This window comes from Petromyzon marinus, chromosome 74 (assembly GCF_048934315.1).
Source record: "Petromyzon marinus isolate PM22_M1 ecotype Great Lakes invasive population chromosome 74, UKy_Petmar_22M1.pri1.0, whole genome shotgun sequence".
In the NCBI taxonomy this organism is placed as follows: domain Eukaryota; kingdom Metazoa; phylum Chordata; class Hyperoartia; order Petromyzontiformes; family Petromyzontidae; genus Petromyzon; species Petromyzon marinus.
Window position 1 is genome coordinate 87,600 of NC_133740.1, and position 19,036 is coordinate 106,635.

Below are 19,036 nucleotides of genomic sequence, written 5' to 3' on the forward strand. Positions count from 1 at the left end.
GTGGATTCATATACGGGTTATACATATATATTTTTACTTGACCCAATCCCAACCTCCACACGCTGCTCCCCCAGTCAGAATCGCTCTCAAACTATGTTGTTCCTCCTGTGTGATCCATTGAGTGATTACAAGTGGGGGTATAGATACATGCATAATCATATAACTTACAGCCCTTGGTCAATCCAATCACCTGAAATATCTACTGCTGCCCCAAGGCAATGAATACCTCATGAGCCATATCATGTTATCCACCTGCTCCTGTCAACCTCGATTTGGGTTTCTCGAGACCAGTACTCGGCCTTAAGGCCAGATGAAAAACATGTCCTCAGCTCCTTGGCCTTGAGTGTGTGGCCTCAGTCCGAGGAGGTTTCTTAGAGGTACCAACCTTGACACTGGCCTCATACTAGCGCACCCAACCTTGAGTGACCTTGACACTGATTGTGGCCTAAAAAGCTGCCGCCTTGGCCTCACCTTGGCCTTGTAGCTTTTGGTCTCAACTTCACATCTGAACCTGGCTCGAGGTCTAGCAGGGCCAGGGATAGTAATTCCTTTCATAACATTGCATCATTTTCTACATTTGACCAAATGACGTTACCATTACACGTTCATTGTGTGTGATGTTAGCGAAACAGCTCAGGTTCTGTTTAACATGTAAGCTTTTCGCGACCAATATCATCCATAATATTTTTTTTGGGTTAGATCGCGTAAATATATGCCATGAAACCCACCACCACCCGACACAGCCAATTAGTAAAGTTGTTCACGTAAACAGAACATGCCAATTCGTTACTAGTACAGCAAATCCACAATATCTACAATCTGAGTACGACGTTTTGCCAGTCATTTGGTTCTGCAGTAGACAAACGAACTGGCACCTCCTGATTCACACCAGGCTAGCTTGGCACAGCTAACTCACGGCTTGGTTATACAGTGGAAAAGAGCTACAAGACTGTAAATCTCACCCACCTCTGTGTTTCTTGTGTTACTGGCAGATCCTCCTGATTCTTGCTGCAATTTTGGGTGTGGTTGTTTACCGCCTGTCCATCTTTGGCATACTCTCCTCGAGTATCCCCAATCATGTGACCAAGATCAAGGTGATCGGTGCCCTACTCACACCTGATATGGTTACCACCATCACGGCCTCCATCCTCAACATCGTAATCATATTACTACTCAACAAAGGTTACGACAAGCTGGCCCTCGTCCTCACTGATCTGGGTAGGTGTCATCACCATCACGGTTTGCATATGTTTATTTTATTATACGCCACCAGAGAACACATGTAAATTTGAAGCTTGGATAAATGTTGTGCATGGTAAATATTGTCGCTGTAAAATGTCATCATGATTTTAACCTTGCACCATGAGGCCATGAATAGCAGCATCAGTGCATCATCCAATCACTTGTTTAACTACTGCCTGTTTTTGTCAGAACTCTGTTAAATTTTTCCTCCAGTTTCATTCCGATTGGGCTATCAGAATCGTGTCTTGAGATGAAGTATCCAATGGGATCTCTTGTAGACCAGTGCAACCCTTAATGTCATGAAATGGCCCTAGAAGTGAGCTACCTCTGAGACCCTTCATTCAAGTGAACTCTGGTTCACACATTAGAGGGAAGCACTTTTCAATCCACACTGCTACGGAATATAATATTAATCTCGTAACAGTCAAATTGCTCATTCTCACAACTAAAATTTCACCAAATTAAGTGATTAACCAAATGGTGTATGTTACAGATGTAATGCCATCATTAGTAATCGTCCTGAAGCCATTAATTCACTGCACTTGAGAACACATGTTACCAGAGGCCGCTGCCTGGATTTAAACCCAGGATCTCAATGGTGCCAACTTAGCGCTCTGATTTCACCTCTCGATCCATTGAATCACTGAATGTAATTGTGGGCTGACCCTCACTGCTGCATTTCTACCTTCTAGCCAGCTGTCAGCTATCTGCTTGTGTTGCTCATGTTGCCCGCTATTGAGACCTTTATTAGTAATTTATCCTGCTGAAGCCTGCACCCCCTCTGAAAGGTGACCCATGATAATTACTAAGATACACCTTAAATATTTTCTTTGGTTCTTTCGGTAAAGTCACGTAGAATGAGAATAAAATAATAAATTGATAAAATAAAATAACACAATAATATTCTCACGACGTTTTGGCCACAACATAAGCGGCCTTCATCATGTGAAGAGACGAGACTGTCTAGAGGACAGCGCTGGAGTGCTAGAAGATGAATCCTTGCAGTCACGAAAGCTTTAAATCGAAATTTAATACACCTTAAAGATATTTGAAAATCAAGTGCACTGGCTTTCAGACTTCATACGGACAGTGTAAATGGCTTAATTGCAAATGGAGACTGAATGACACTCCACAGGGTGAATGTGGTGAACAACACCTGGTAAACAACTTGTCCACTGTCACTCATTCCCCAGCAACATCTTTGAAATTCACTTTTGATCTTCAAATTCATTTTAATGGATATCAAAGCACGTCACATTGTGAAATGTTGCTATTCCTCAATGCGGCATCATTATCAGTGGCTTTTCGTAGCCTGTGTGCCAGAAACTATGTAAGTAACATCAAAACTGATTGCCCTGTTTGATGTTTGTGTCCATGTGTGCCTTTGTATCACACCCACAGAGATGCCCAAGACGCAAGGCGAATTTGAGTATCGGCTGACGTTCAAGAAATTCTTATTTCAGTTCGTCAACTTCTACTCGGCGTCTTTCTACATTGCATTTTTCAAAGGGAAATTCATCGGCTTCCCCGGAAGCTACACTTACTTTGGAAAATGGAGAATCGAGGAGGTGTGTAGATCTGAGGGGTTGGCCCTGTCTTTTCTATGTTGTTTGTACAACATTTTCATGTTTTTCTTTTGTAGTTGATATTTTTCCCAACAATTGTCTTCACACCGTGCTGTTAATGAAATGTCGAAATAAGGACTCTTTCTTTTGGAACTCTAAAAGGCCTCATTGTCTTCACACCTGGTCACCAGCTCTAGCATTAACACAGTCTCCGGAGTAAAAAAAGTTTTCGAAACCAGACTTGAGAGAGCACGAGGTCACCACGAGCAGAACACGTGTTAGACTGATGCAATTGGTAACCCAGTTACCTTGAGGGTGTTAGTTTATCACATACTTTGCAAGTAGTACCCTTGTGGTCTCTCATTGGACATTTTCAATTATATACCGTATTTATCAAACGCCATTTATTTAAAATTATATATTTGATCATCCTTAAAAATGTACAGTATTTCAGCCCCCCTCAAGGATATGTTTAGCCACTACCTATGACTCACTGTGGCGCAGTGGAGCACGTTGTGTTAGAGAACGGCCCCATAATATGATATCAATAACGAATTCTGGAGTAAGGAATTAAGCAGCATTGCGTTGTGCACACGTTAAATCAATGTCATTAAGACAGTGTTAATGACACGTAGTTTAACATTTACATAATTGCCATTCAGAGTCACCCTGAGTATTTGCAGTCAGAAAGCCCATTGCCCAAAATGTGCACCTGTTGCTCATGTTTCTCTTTGAAGGCAGACTTATTGACACATGAGATGATTATGAATATATTTGGTGTTATATTAAGGTGCCTACTTCTCCTGCTGCAGATTTGCAGAAAATCGTCACGAGGGCGATTCATTGATTGATATCCTCTCAAAAACAATACAGATAAAGGATAAAGAATACAGCTTATTATTTAAGTGCCTCTGTGTTTTCTACCAACTTAATTTCATGTTTTACGATTATTATATTTACTAGACGATGCTCTGGAATTAAACTCACCTGATACTAAACACCAACTGCAGTATGCATGTTGTGTGTTGAACTTATTTTGCACCGTACACAGCCTGCATCGGATGTGTGGGGGAAGGACAACAAACAAAACATTATCAGATGCGCCACCATTTTCTTTATTTAAAATACATGAGGGGGAGGGGGAAAGTGTTTCTTATAATCTGGAGAATATTGATATTCTTAATCACTGTCCCCTCTAACATATGGAGCCGTCACTTTTGCAGTGTGCAATTGACTGAAGAGAAGAATGTGAGAGGATCATTAGAAATGATGTGTGGTATCCATATATGTATTACCCAATATTTCATATCTTCAGTGTTTAACCTGAATCTATTCTCCACCCCATCCCCCCTCCAGTGTCCCCCAAACGGCTGTCTATTTGAACTGACTTCTCAACTCACTGTCATCATGGTAGTGAAGCAGATGGTTGGCAATTTTCAGGAGGTCATCATCCCGTAAGTATCGCATGAACACATGAAAGCTGTGAAGTCTGATTACGGCGTTTCCTCGTGTAACGCGGTAGATGCGTTTCTGAAAATTTCCGCGTGAAGTAAAAAGGCGCAAAGTAAGGAATTACTGAGTTAATCACATTTGCACAGTAAAATCAACCTGCAGTCATCCCATGGTGGGATAAATAACTCAGGCTAGGCTGCCGTGTTACTGTATCATTCGGCATACTTTATCAAACTGCTCAGCCGCGCAACTCAAGACAGTCGTTCATCGTCGACTGCTCAGGAACGCATTATAATGGCCGCGTTCGGCGTTTTAACAGTGTGCATTCCACATTATAATGGACACGTTCCACGTTGTGTGAAAAGTTTTCCCAAATATAAGAACCATGTTTCAATGAAAATGTGTTGTGTGAAAATGCATTCAGCGAAAACTCGGGTCGACAGCTTGTTAGCAGTGTGCACTGGTTAAGCAGTGAACACCAGTCAACTGGACAAAGTTCACCTCGTTAGTATCATGCGATATTCCGATCAGACGCTTCGTACATAGTTTCATAATATTAGACAAGCAACTCCCATGACTGAGAGAGTGTAGTGGATTGACAACGAGCTAAATGAAAAACAGCTACTACTTAGGTTTAGGCAGTTGTTTTGGTACAGCTCTCTGACATGTTTTGTGTCATACCGCATATTGTTTGGCATGTCTTGACGTTTCGCTCCACGTGCTTGGGATGTTCACATGATACAACCTGAAAACGCAGTGGAAAGCTATGAAATAGCCAACCTAGAGTTGATGAACAAATGGATATACACGTGTAAGGGTGTCTCTGTGTCTGCACATGCGTACCTCCCTCCACAATTCCCCAGATGGTTCAGCAATTGGTGGGCCCAGCGTCGGGTCAAGCTAAGGCCTGATGCTGTCTACACGCGCTGGGAGCAAGACATGGACCTACAGCCCCAGAGCCCACTTGGACTCTTTGATGAATACCTCGAGATGGGTACAATGAGCTCAGAGGATCACACTACGGAGTCAACGCGTTTTACTTTATTATAAAAAAAACACACGATTGGGTAGCATTTGACTATATAGGCACGTGTGTATGGCCCCTGTGTATCTGTCGGACATTGTTGTGGGAGGGAAATTACCCACACTTCGGGTTGTTGAAGGCAGGGAGCACAGATGTAAGAGCTTAGATGTACAATACAACAATGTAATTTGCTGCACTGCCCTCTGCTACTCACAACCCCACAACAACTGTTGCATGGTCACCCATCCAACCAATTTCCAGGCTCAGCTCTCCTTAGCTTCTGGGATCTGATTAAATCTGATGCATACTGGGTGATTTGGCCATAGGCACCAATCTATGGATATACTGTAACGCAATTGTCTTTGAGAATGCGCGTATGTGCATATGTACGGAGTTCAGTTTTAGAAACAATAGAAGCACATATTTGCTCCTCTTGTCTGCTAACCAATGCAACTACATTGGTCAGCTTGGGTTGACGTTTCTCCCCCATACTATTTATTTAAAACTCTTGTGCATCATGTCCACTGTGGTTAACTGCTGTGATTTGTTGGCATTTCAGCCACAGTGCATATGCATAAAAATGTGTGGTACGGTTAATGTAGTCCTCAATACAGGATGTGATCTAGTTATTATAGCCACCTAGTGGTGGAAAATGGTGCAAAAGAAACCCAGGTGAACCAGAGCTGAGCATTAAAGATGGTAGTGGCTGGTCGCATCTCAGTGGCCAATGTAATGGACACGATAATTTTGTGAACAAATGATACGAAAATGTGATCATATTTTGGGGTCTCCTTTGACTAAAACACATTCAATGCATTGAAAACATGTTTTGTTTGCTTAAAGTAATCACAACATAACAGCATTAAGAGTGTGTGTCTATATCCTGTTTCACTCATTATCCTATCCTTGCCCCCCTACCCATTCTCAAAATATACCCCAGTTATCCAATTCGGGTTTGTCACTCTCTTCGTGGCATCATTTCCACTTGCGCCATTGCTCGCACTGCTCAACAACATCATCGAAGTGCGGGTCGACGCGTGGAAGCTCGTAACAAAGATGAGGAGGCCTGTGGTTTCGCGAGCAAGAGGAATTGGAGCCTGGGCCGACATTCTGAGTATTGTTGCCACCCTCTCTGTAATCACCAATGTAAGTCACCAGATTGTCCGCTCGCTTTCTCGCTCAATATCCCATCTTATGAGAGACATAACATGTCATGTTAGCTGTGTGGGTTCTTTTTAGCATACTTCACCATTCTGGTCATGACAGGTTTGAGAAGAGGTGTAGTGGGCGACCAGGAGCGGTTCGGGTATCACTCGTCACTGATGTTAGTCGTAGCTGGAAGTCAATTGCATGTGTGCACGAATCACTGCACCACCGCTCCTATCCACTCTCTCCCAAAATCGCAAAAGGTAAAGCCTTGCAATTGGTTGCTCATGTCACTGCTTTCAGAAGGGCCTCAACTAAAGGTAGCTCTAGAGAACCCCTCTACACGGTATTTGGCCTACTCTTCCATGATTACCAGACATGTTGTAAGATGTGGAATTACCTGCGCTAAAACAGTGATGAACCCATTTATATTGCTAATTGGACAGAGGTGGGGGAGATTTAAGAAAATTATCCATTGCTTCAACTGTTGTGTCAGGAGACTGAACTGACGACTGCCAGATTGCAAGTCCTTATATGGTAACCATTACACTCTGGCAGCAACCCCCCAAATTGTATTTGTGAAAATTAATGTAATTGCCAAGGTGAGATGTTCAGAAGCCTTGGTCAAATCATTGCATGCTAAGTGACCGCTATTGCTGTGCCTCCGTATGCTAATTCCACAGTCATGCATCTTGGCGTTCACAACGGACATCATCCCACGCCTGGTGTATTATTATGGATACTCAGCAGAGTATGGCACAGGTTCGCCTACAATGCATGGGTACACGGAGGACAGCCTTTCAATTTTCAAGATCAGCGACTTCAAGGAGCAAAATCATCCCAACATCCTGCCAGCCTGGTTTGATCCGGCAATCCACACAACCTGCAGGTTTGTGCCATTCAGTGTCATGCCCAGCTATCGGGGGTGCCGTCCCTGCGAATGTGATGCACTGATCTCTGGGTGTGTTGTCCAGGTAGATGCGACATCCTTCTGGGTGTAGCGTCCTCCTGGCTCCGCCCCTTCCTGATTAGGCTCGTTTTCTTCCTCTTTTCACTCCGTGACTTTCCTTTTAAGACCCACACTTCCCCTAGGCCCCACCTCTGTTTAGGCCCTGCCCCTTACCCTGGACACAGGGTTTGGCTTAGTTGGGTAGTAAAGGGTTGTGGTAGGGTTGGGGGAGGAGTGTGCATGGTGGGTGGGGACAGTAAAGGGGGTGGGGGGGGGTTGAATTGGAGGGGGGGAGCAGTGGGTACGGGTGGGATGACTTCACAACCAAAGTCCCACTTAGAGAAATATAATAATAGATTGATATAAATTCTAGCTCATTGTTACCTTGCTAAAGAGTAATGTTATTTATTTATCTATCGATCCACGACTGCTTAATTGAGTCTCAAGATCCCTTTGCAGGAAGACCGTGCATTGGGATTCCAGTTTAAGGTGGTCTTATGCATGTGGGATGCAATAAGAGGTCCTGGAGAACCCATGATAATGAAATGAAGCTTAAAGGTCCACACAGACATGAAACCACTTGCTCTACAGCCATCTTCTGGTCACCTCAGCACAGTTAGTTAAGAAATTGATGCGATCTACCAACCCTTTTCTGTAACGTTTTTGAATTGCTGGCATACACAACTATAATCAATATAACCATATTGATCGATATTTAATATAACCTTACTTGACTATGACCAAATCACCACGAATACAGCTGATCTTAGATTCTGGACGTCAAGCAGGCTTGAGCCTTGTCCGTGCTTAGATTGATGATCACCATACACAATGCAGGTGCAGTAGGCAACTGTGGAGCTAGGTTGTCAGCAGTGGGTAGTTCAGAAAAATTAACAGTTGTGCTATATTGTTCTCCCATTATCTGTACTCCCTGCCTTCACCAACCTGGCATGGACCAGCGTGAACCATAGTCAAAAGAGCCCCCACAAACTGAACGTTGTGGGAAGGCCCTATTTCAGAAGCGGATTTTTTAAAGGGCTGTGAACGCATATACCGTTTGTGCACAACCATACTTGTTCAATTTAGCGCCAACTCTACTTTCGAGGCACTTTGCTCAATATAGTCCATGCGTGCTTGTGGTTGTACGTGTGTAGGTATCCTGGTTATCGCTACCCGCCGGATCATCCCCAAGCCTACTCCGTCACCAAGCAGTACTGGCAAGTACTGACGGCAAAGCTGGCCTTCGTCATTGCCATGCAGGTACACATCAACATGCACACACACACACATTCATAAACCCATAGAAAGATTAAGGTACAGCCCTCCGATTACTTGCTCATGTCACTGATGGCAAAAAGGGCTCCTGCTATAGGGAGCTCAAGAGAGACCCTTAAGATGTATTTTTACTGCTCTTCCACACTGGTCAGGCGTCTTGGGAAGATGTGGGAGTTCCCACACTGGACAGAACCAAACTCAGCCGACCAATTGACTGGATGTATTCCATTTACACTGCTAGGTGGATAGAGGCAGTGGAATGTAAAACACTTTCACCATTGTTTACACTCCCACGACCAAAGATCAATTCACACCCGTGACCTCTGGATTGCAAGTCTAGTGTGCAAAGTCTTACACTACTGCACCATCGTATAGACTCATCTGTGAGCAGTTGTTAAGGTCAGCAGAGCAAACCGTGATCATTGTCAATGGGTAATTTCAGATAATGCCAGTAATGCTATTATACCTCACAATTGCACAGTATTTCTGAGATCACAAATAATAGTGGTAATACAATACTCACTTTCATCATGCAGCAGACGATTCATGTTGTTGATGCAATTTGTCACACGTAAGCATGTGTGCGTGTGGAAAGCAGAGCGGCTGCGTTGTTGTTTGTGAACTGCGCTACCAATCCTGTGTGACCGGAGTACTATTTCTGGACACAGCCAACAACAGTGGAAAATATTAGAACCAGTGTTGAGCTTCCCTTAAGTTGATTCTGTCTTAAAATTAGTACTTGATGAAGTGTGTGAAAATCATCACTGGCGAGATAAAGGTGCACACCACCCCCACAGGCACTGTGCCACCCTTCATAGATGCACTTGTCTCAGTCTGTGAAAGGCTACACAGGGAATCTTTGCAGTGGTGACATGGCCGAGTGTAGGTTTTGCTGATTGTTGCGGTAATTTGCGGCTGCCCAGGTGAATACGGTGGGTGCATTAACTGCCCATCATAAATGTTGCCTGCTGCATAGTGAACGTAAAAACCCATTAAGTAATTCAAAAAAAGTGCCTCGGTATAATTTGCCAAATGTTCAAAAATTACTCAAATGACTTAATTTAATTGGGAAAAACGACGTAACAATATAATATCCCTAGGCTGCAGGTCCCCGGAATAGTTGACCTGAGATGTAAAGCACTTTGAGATGCTGCCCTATCATATTTAGTAAGCACCCATTACATGCAAATCCTGAAACTGAAAATCCTTTACCTGTGTGTGGACGTGTGCAGCACGTGGTGTTACTCACGAAGGCCTCCATTGCATACATCATCCCGGACACGCCATCCCATGTGCGCGCCTGCATGCGCCGCGAGCGCTTCGTCGTACAGACGATTCTGCAGCAGGCAGAGCTGGGCCGTCTCCGTAACACCCTCCTCACCGATGCCCCCAGCTCACCGCCATCGCCTCAATTCCACGTTGAGGATGAGCAGGCAGAGATGGGCCTGCTTCACTGCTCGCTGCATAAGCAGTCTCCTGGCGTATCGCACCCACCCCAGCGGTGCCACATGGAGAATGAGCAGGCAGAGAAGACTGGTGACGACTCACTGCTGAAGGGAACCGAGGAGGAATCAAGCAGCGAGGATTCGTCAACTGTCTTCTACAGTGTATAATTCTACTCTGACTTTTAAAGGAGGCTGCTATCCTAACTCTGTTTGCACGTGGACAAGGACATTGCAGTCGAGGACTATCTGTATATATATTAATAAATAGTTTATGATTTAACATGTCTCAATCATCTCATGTCTTTTCATACGAATCACGATGTGAATGAGGAAAACTAGAAATTATTGTTATTTTGTATATATTTTTAATAACACGTAGGCTTTCGGGTCCAATATTATACATAGAGGTGTTTTTTTGGGTTAGATCGCGTACATATATAAACGTGTCGTTAAAACCCGCCACCACTCGACACAGCCAACTAGTAAGGGTTGTCACGGAAACAGAACAAGCCAATTCGTCACTGGTACTTTGGAGAGCCAAGCCACAACATTTACAATCGGAGTACGACGTTTTGCCAGTAATTACAACTAGCTTCATCAGGCGACAGCTAAATTTGTGACACTCTCACGCAAAGTGGGGGGGGGGGTGGGAGATTACCGAGTCAACGTACATTATGCATGTGCATTATGAGAGCCCTTTGATCTTGTCCTTCCTTTCTATTGTGTATTAAAATAGCCGTACCAATAGTAATCCCTATTGAAGTATGCTGCCCTTTATAGGCATGCATTTAAATAATGTATTATTTGTTGGCACCCGTGTTCAGCAGTAGCAGAGCACACGTGCCAACAAGGATACTCAGTTGATTTTAATGTTGAAGTTCTGTGCAAAACTAGCTACTACTGGCCAAAAATAAATCGAGAATCTATCGAAATTGAAAGAAAAATTTACAGTTCGGATAGCTACCGCCTTTGTGCTGTGTGGAAGCGACTCATCAAATAGTACATTAGATGAAACTACGAGTACCCACTCAGGAGGTATAGTGGTAAAGCAGTGGAGGAAAAAAAAGCAAATTTTTAAATTTGCCCTTGTTGAATGATAGAGTCGATACACACAGCAAGCGAGATTAAGAAAGCGCATCGGAAGAAATACCGGAGGTGAGAGAGAGAAGACAATTGCCTGCTGGAGAAGGAAAGGCATTCCTACCGAGGGAGACAAGTTGACAAAGATTTTGATAATGGGAACCGGTGGCGTGACTCGATCTTCCCTATGTGCGCAACACGCTACCGAAGGAAAACAGAAAATCGTATTCAAAGGCTAAAATAAGCTCCATTTTTTTATATAAGAGCCCGATAAACAATAACCCCATCCATAGACTGAGGGAGAAAGGGAAGAGCTTGAACAAAGGGGAGGAGATTACGACGGAGATGGGTTGGAGGTGGAGAGAAGGGGAGAGGGGAGGTCGTAAAGGCGGCTGCACATTCAAGGAAAGCAGCGTAGAAAGAGTTTAACGGGGACATGGAGACAACAGACAAAGGTTGGAGAAAGAGGAAGAGAAGATCTTTCAGTGCTCCCTACAGGAAACCCACAAAACTGAATTTCCTAAACTCGTGTCGCCTCCGTGACAGCAGCACCACCAACGCCACAGACTCACGCTCCCCTAATCGATAATACCATCTCCATTGCTGACCAGGCACGAGATGGCTGCTCTCAACACCTCGGTCGTGGTGTATGCAGGAAAAAACTTCCGGCTGGTGAGCATCCGGCCATTGCGAGGGTTGGAAATAAACTGAAGCACGGGGCGACTCCCACAACCTTCGGGTATTTCCCAACTGGATGACGTCTTGGGATGAAGCCAGAAGTAAGCCAAATCCGCACTCAATAAATGGGACAAAGATCCCAGAGAAGCCTCCAGAAATGTCACAGGAGGCTCGGGTGTGAGAAACCAGACTCCATGTGGGGTCCTCCAGACCTTTGCCCTCCAGTTCATCAACATTTGTAAAAGCAGGACGTCTCAAAGGTACGTAGCATGGGTGAGGGACGATGTTGAGAACCACGTTCCAAGATTAGGCGCTTTGACAGGTTGGGGTCCGAGTAAACTTTTAATGGAGCTCACATTACGGATAGAAGGATAGTGTGCCGGCACAATCCGGACACCCTGCTACACCGAAACACTCTTCTGCATCAAACTCCCTGGTACAGCTAAACACTGGCACGATTGCGCTCAAATACACACAAACTCTCACTCGGCCAGTTGGTACACAGGTTGTCAGTTGTGGGGGACGCGGGCCCCCGGCTCCCCCCCCCCTGGGGGAGGGCTGATCTCGGGAGGGCTGCGGGCTCCGGACTCCTCGCTCGAGTGAGAGCAGCCGCTACTCGACTCCTCGCTCGCGGTGAGAGGGCTGCCGCTCTCCGGCTCCTCTCCTCGCGCCGCAGCCCCTCGGGTCCGCGGGTCCTGTTTGTGGGGCATAGCTCGGGGCTGGCACGTGGCTGCCTGGAATCAATCCGTCGCTTCTCAGCCACTCAAACGCGACGTCTCCGCTCACACAACCCCGCGCACCACTCACACGAACTGAACGGGGGGTCAGGGGTCAGAGGGCAATGACGTCCTTCGCACACGCGTTGCCGCCGATGCTGGGCAATGGAGATTGTTTAAAGGGCTGCATGGCGGGGATTTGGAGTCGATTTTAGAGCGACACACCAATCGCACGCGCGGGACGGGGGGGTCGGGGGTCAGAGGGCAGGGACGTCACTCGTACACGCGTAGCCGATTGGGGGGCTGTATTGGAGATTATTTAAAGGGCTGTGGGGGCGGATATTCGGGATTGGTGTTAGCCCGCTGTCACGAAAGCTTTAAATCGAAATTTATGTTAAGTGTAATGTGTTGGTGTTAATAAATAGTGTTTCCTCCCAAGAAGTTGTGTGTGCCTATCTCAGCCCATTACATATAAGTGTAGATGTGATTATGTAATTCTTGTGTTCATACAAGTGTAGTGACACAGCGCTGACTGCTGTCCAGCAGCGGCAACTGCAGTGGAAAGTTTGCGCACAAGCCGTTGAGCATATATACGGGTGTGCTGGCCGGGCAGAGGAATTGGGGCAAGGGTCATGGAAGACCGCATAGGGAAGCCTCTGGAACCCTCTGGTCGGTTCGAGAAGGGAGGCGTGGATAGGGCAGAGCCAAGCCGCGCCGAGTAGAATATAAGCAGTGGAGAGCGAGAGCTCCGGGCTGCCGGTTCTGGGAGTGGACTCGTCTCGTCGTCGTTGTCGTTGCCACCGCATTCGCCCAATCATTGCTTGGCCAGACAGTAGTTGGCCTACTCGGTCGACGCCGTCGGGGCAACGTGGACAGGGTCGTGTCTAGGCCGGGCTCTACGGAAACGTGGTCGAGAGAGTGAGGCCGGAGTTGGTGTGAACAAGATAATAAAGAGACGATGTCTCCCGCAACTACCTCGTCTCCGACAGTGTGTGCGACACACACCACACGTCGGAAGGAGAACACTTCACAAGTATAAATGCTGTCTGTGTCAGTCGAGTCACATTTGCTCTAATTTATTTTGATGGTGACCTAAGACAGGAGAAGCAAAATGCACTTCAGGAAGTGATATTTTTATAATGCAGAGGCTGTGCCTGATACACATCTTTCATGTGTTGTTTGGCAACCCTGGTGCCCAGTAAACGACATATGGCTAGATCTTTGCATTGAATTCCAAGTATTAATTCCTCCATACTTGTGTACAGTTGAGTTTTTATTCCATTCCCTTCATGAACCATGTTTTTGAACTTTACATCATAGTAAGATAGTACATGCCGATGAATAATTAATAGATGCTTGAAAACATCTATCCCCCACCATCTGCCTGTGTTTTGCCTAATACTCAATCACCCAAAATGCCCAAATTCACCATACATACTCTAGGAATGTAAGCAGGTTAATGCTTGGAAATCCATCACAATCATCACCCCCAAATGTGAAGACATGTCACGAGACTCGCTGACTTTTCTTAAAATACTTGAGAAATACAAATCATAGCTGAATATTTTCAATTCCATGTGTATAAGCCTTTGTATATTTATTTTACAATAAATCTGAGACATGCACAATATAAAACATTCAAATATCAGAAAATATTTAATGTATGTTGAATTTCTTTCACACTGTACATAACCAACCATGCTAAACAAGACATGATAAAAACAATCCAAGTCATAGGTTGCATACAATATACAACTTTGGTTTATTGATTACAAATTACATAAAAGGTTCTGAAATTTTACAATACAGGTATAGTGCAATCTAAATAAGCAAATGCACTTTTACAGTGATTTCCCAAATGTTTATAACTACACAAATACTAGCATGTATGTTCCCAATAAAGTAGGCTCCTTCCAAAATGGCTAAAACCAAAATTGGTTTAGTTGTGCTCAAAATATTGTTCACATATCTGTTATCTTTCAAGTGACGTTCGAGTCTGTATGGAGTTGCTGTGCAAAATACTGCGGCAACCATTCACTAACTCCAACCCTGAACGAATTTCATCACATTTTTCCATACTTTGTTGTGGCACTTCCGTTAACAGGGCAATTACTGTGCCCCACGGGCCCCACACGTTCACAAGTAATTGCGATTCACACCACAGCACCTGGAGTACCGTTGATGTTCAACAACCATGAATTAGCAGGAGGACCAAGCGAACGTATCCTGCTGAGGACAAACCTCGACCACCGCCATAAAGTGCTTTCGGGCTTTCTACATCACGGGTAGTCAGCCATCCTTGTGCTTCTTGATGATGTCAACCAGCTCTTTCAGACACGACAGGTGGTACACGGCCCTGAGAAGAGACACGATTGAGAGAAAATTACTTGGTTGACTTATCATGGTGGAAGCCAGAACAATCTCACCAAGTCTCAGGAGGGTTTGGTAGTGATATTTTGCAAATTTCATCAGCGAGTGGTATGTGAGAGGAAACCGGAGAACCCGGTGAAAACAGAGGGAGTAAAATGCAAAACTCCGCAAATAGATTCAAGATTCCATTGCTGTACTACTAACTCCTGGTTACCTCTCAGCCAAAATCTCTAATATATGCTATTCCCAAATAGTCTCCCATCTAAGTAATAACCAGGCTTACCTGCTTAGCTTATAACATTCATAATCTGACATCATACTTAGAGGCGGTGCAGCGTCTAAGCTGTGCGTGAGTGTGAATATAAAGATAAATTCACAATGGCGTGGAGGGGTTTTCCCAGGGACGATCAGCCCCTAGGAAGATGTCTGTGTTGAATCTGCCCGGGGAGGGGGCCTCCAAGCCGGGGGAGTCCAACGCCATGTGCGCCCTGCTCAGCAGCTCCTCCAATGAGGCTGTGCATCAAGAATCACGCATCGCATGTCACAACCATATGGGTGGCCGCTCGGCCGTCTCTGTGAAAAAAGACTGAATATGTACCTGAAAAGATATGAAATGTCATCTGCTATATACAGACTATATCTATATATACACACACCTAGGGATCTAAGGTCCTCTGACAAGGGCCCCTCGTTGGCTACATTCGTAAGGCTGGAGATGTCCAAATCTTTGAGCCACTCTGGGTAGTTTGGTCTGCTTTGCGGGTTCTGAGCAGCACCTGCTCTCTTCGTGCTGGTATCCGTCTAGTGGCTGCTGGTCTGAGATGCCACATCGCAGTCACGCAGCCAGGCCGGGTACCTGAGCTCAGGAATGCTCGTGATCCCTGACACACCCAGCTCATCCTTTTGGCTTGTCAACGACCTGGAATAGGTACTTGTCGCACAGCCGCCGCCGTTCGGCAACTACTCACGCCTAGTTGCTTCACTGCTCCGTAAGTACGACAAAACGTTCTTCTGGTTAGAAAAAAAATATTTTTTGGGCTTCGCCGACAAATTTAACGGCGGCAGAGCCTTGCTGCTTCTCGCTATTTAGCTCAACCGTTCAGTTGGCTTATTGCCCCTCACCAATGATGCGCCGAGGCTATGCGCGGTGACCCCGAGAGATGACCGCTTGCCTCTGTGCGACACCACGAGCCCTCGGTGGGCGCCAGGCGAGCAGAGCAAGGACATGGAGGAACCGTCAGCTGGCGCCGCTAGGAGCTGGTCCGTGGTTAGACTGACCATCTTTCTCTGAACCACGACCGCTGCAGCGCAGCAGTGAGGCTGCACGTGCCCGAGATGAGGTCCTCCACAAGCAGCATGCCACCTGCAATGTAAGACCCACAGATATTTTACTGGTACACAATGAATTTGCTCTCCCCTAGATTCCTTGACCCCTGAACGGCAATCCTGCAATGTTGCCTTACTTTGCGCCATCAGTAACTAATGATGTTATCCGTTTGTGGAGTTTGTGAAAAAAAATCAAGAATATTGGATAAATCAGTGCATGAGCTGTTACTGTTTAAACTTCAGATGTGTCCAGTCTAGGATCTGCAAATTTTTACACAAAGGTTGGAGGATCACTTTGATTTCACAAACTTTACAAACTCGATAATCAGTGAAGTTACTGGAAGATGACAGGAGAAAGAAATGCATGCACCGACCTATCTGTTCAGACCTATGCTATCCTCTCATATGCGTGTGCTTACTATGGATAGTTTTCTCTGACATAAAATGAACTCATTAGTGGAATTTGCCAAGCATCCCAGTGTGGGACTCTCACGAAAATGTCTCTTTAGACCTCATTAAGGGGTTTTTTTTTTCTCGGGGAATAACATTACATTCATGATAGCATAGCATACTTGGCAAGCACCCAGTATAAGTAACTAGCTTCGATACGATTGCACCGCCTGCACACTCGATAGCCACTCGAGCGCAAGCACCACGGAGCGATTCCTCGCGTGGTGAGAGGCGCAACCCACCCTCATCCACGCTGCGCATCCTCCTCTCCTCCACGTGTCTCCGCTCCGCCATGCTCTGCACGCATCCTGGGTGGCGGTGACGCACAGATTCCGCTCTGCTCAAAGTCCTCGATGTAGGCGTCCAGCACATCGCTCGCCGACGAGTAGCACCGCTCTCCATACACCACAGGGCTGCGGTAGCGCCCGCTTCCGATCCGGAGCAGCGAGCTGCCCAGGCTGCCGCGGGGTCTTGTGAAGAGGTCCGTCACTGTGCTGTCGCCCGAAGGGCTGCTTGTTTCACCACCGTTGCTGTACATTTTGTACGATTTGGGATGCCCGGACCGGATGGGGCCAGGGAGAGGAATGGCTGTGGCTACCAGGTCACCACTGGTCCTGGTATCGGGGGCACCATGAGGAGCTGCTGTGTGCGGAAAGTGGGTCCGACGTCACAACGCATGGGCCAGTGTCAACCACTTCGCGTTAGCAGCTTCAGCGTTAGGTCTCTTAAGCTACTGTGGCTGTTGTCCTTTTTTCAACAAAAATCCCTGCCTTTCCCATGGTTTCCTTCAACACACATGCAAGCTCTATGTACAATTGAAATGTCACAAATGCACTACCTGCATACTACTACATTATGAATGATATACATTTAAGAAATTAGCTGGAGACAACTCCATATTTAAAACACACAATTCAAAAGAGAAGGCTTAACATTTAACATTGGTTAACGTTTGGCATGCACACATGCATATCAACAAATTACCGTACTACTAATACAATGCATGCTAAATATTAATAGTGGTATTACAGTAGTATGACTACTTATATTTATATATTATCGCACCTCCGAAGAGCACGGTGGGCTTGGTACGGTACGAAAGAGGTTCAACACACATACAGAATACAATACTTTCTGAGCACATTATGCATACCGAACCTCCAAGTTCCTTACCCTACCCTGAATAACAACGTGTGCGGAGTACAGCTCCTTTTTCAATCCATTGCTGGCTGACAGCTGTCCCATGCTATGCAGCTCCCAGGGAGAGGGGTTATTTACCATACTTCACCACGCTGGTCAGTGTGAATTTGGTGATGGCAGGGGACTATAGAAGTGCATTACAACCATGTACTGAACATTGCTGCACAATGTCAGGGGGCTATAGAAGTGCATTACAACCACGTACTGAATATTGCTGCACTGATGGCAGGGGGCTATAGAAGTGCATTACAACCATGTACTGAATATTGCTGCACCGGTGGCAGGGGGCTATAGAAGTGCATTACAACCATGTACTGAATATTGCTGCACTGATTGCAGGGGGCTATAGAAGTGCATTACAACCACGTACTGAATATAGCTGCATTGGTAGCAGGGGGCTATAGAGGTGCATTACAACCACCTACTGAATATTGCTGCACTGATGGCAAGGGGCTATAGAAGTGCATTACAACCACGTACTGAATATTGCTGCACTGATGGCAGGGGGCTATAGAAGTGCATTACAACCACGTACTGAATATAGCTGCATTGGTAGCAGGGGCTATAGAAGTGCATTACAACCACGTGCTGAATATTGCTGCACTGGTGGCAGGGGGCTATAGAAGTACATTACAACCACGTACTGAATATTTCTGCACTGATGGCAGGGGGCTATAGAAGTACATTACAACCACGTACTGAATATTGCTGAAGTGGTGGCAGGGGGCTATAGAAGTGCATTCCAACCACGTACTGAATATTGCTGCACTGGTGGCAGGGGGCAATAGAAGTGCATTACAACCACGTACTGAATATTGCTGCACTGATGGTAGGGGGCTATAGAAGTACATTACAACCATGTACTGAATATTGCTGCACTGATGGCAGGGGGCTATAGAAGTGCATTACAACCATGTATTGAATATTGCTGCACTGGTGGCAGGGGGCTATAGAAGTACATTACAACCATGTACTGAATATTGCTGCACTGATGGCAGGGGCCCACCGCGCGCTGAACTCCGCGTTCCCGTCTGCGGCCCTGGCGAAGGCGAGGTACTCGTGTTCCAGTCGCAACCTCGCCCTCACCAGGCCCCGCAGCGTCGCCACCGCCGAACAGC

General features: G+C 45.8%; 1 long non-coding RNA gene across 3 annotated transcripts in view; it reads right to left on the minus strand.

Moving 5' to 3' along the window:
- LOC142907036 (uncharacterized) overlaps window positions 1–18,264 on the minus strand; it is a 34,763-nt gene extending 16,499 nt beyond the window's left edge. Inside the window, exons 1-3 of one of the 3 annotated variants that reach the window (XR_012930625.1) lie at window positions 16,961–18,264; window positions 16,065–16,305; window positions 14,814–14,928 (exon numbers count right to left, since the gene is read on the minus strand). This is a non-coding gene — a long non-coding RNA (uncharacterized LOC142907036). Of the gene's footprint in view, window positions 1–14,297; window positions 14,929–16,064; window positions 16,306–16,960 lie in introns of those variants that run through there. The other 2 variants (XR_012930624.1, XR_012930626.1) reach the window with 2 other exon arrangements.
- Between the last annotated feature and the right edge of the window lie 772 nt (window positions 18,265–19,036).